The sequence below is a fragment of the Myotis davidii genome, unplaced genomic scaffold (assembly GCF_000327345.1).
Source record: "Myotis davidii unplaced genomic scaffold, ASM32734v1 scaffold1558, whole genome shotgun sequence".
Classification (NCBI taxonomy): domain Eukaryota; kingdom Metazoa; phylum Chordata; class Mammalia; order Chiroptera; family Vespertilionidae; genus Myotis; species Myotis davidii.
The window spans coordinates 94,426-95,082 of NW_006288873.1; positions in this window are offsets into that span (position 1 = coordinate 94,426).

Sequence of the window (657 nt, forward strand, 5' to 3'; positions counted from 1 at the left end):
GCACTTGCCTGAGCTCCGGCCAGGCGCGGGGCTCCGGCTGCAGCGGCCGGCGGTCTCCAGACAGTGAGTCGGCAGTGCGGCGGGGTGTCCCGGGGTCCCGGGTGGAGGTCCCCGCAGAGCTCCTCTTTCCTGGGAGGGGCATATTGGTGGGAGGGGCGTGCCCAGCACGGGGAACTCAAAGGGGGAGCTGCGGGAGGGAGAGAAACCCCTTCCATACCCCCCGACACCCAGCCCGGAGTCAGCCCCAAACCCCCACACCCCTGTGAGGAGGGGGCTCCTGCTACTGCAGTTTGGGGCGCAGAGATCCCCGCCCCCGGTGAAGGTGAGGACTTGAGGACCTCCTAGGCAGCCCTCAGTCGGGGAGAGGGAGAGGGAAGGACTGGCCTTCTCCCCCCTTCCAGCCCCTCACCCCAGTCATCGCTCTCGCAGTGAGGCGGGATTCCCCGCCTCGGGCAGAGCGGCGGGGACTCCCCCACCCGCCGCTCAGCTCTCTTCCCTGCTCCGCTCCCCCCCTTCCCAACAGACCCGTTAGTGCTTACCCAAGGTCACCCAGACCAGCAGGGGCTGAGCTGGGTCTGTGGCTGACTCACTAACCCCAGAACCCAGTCTGGTATCAGCATCAGGGTTTTCTGCTCCCTGCATTTCACTGCACATGTG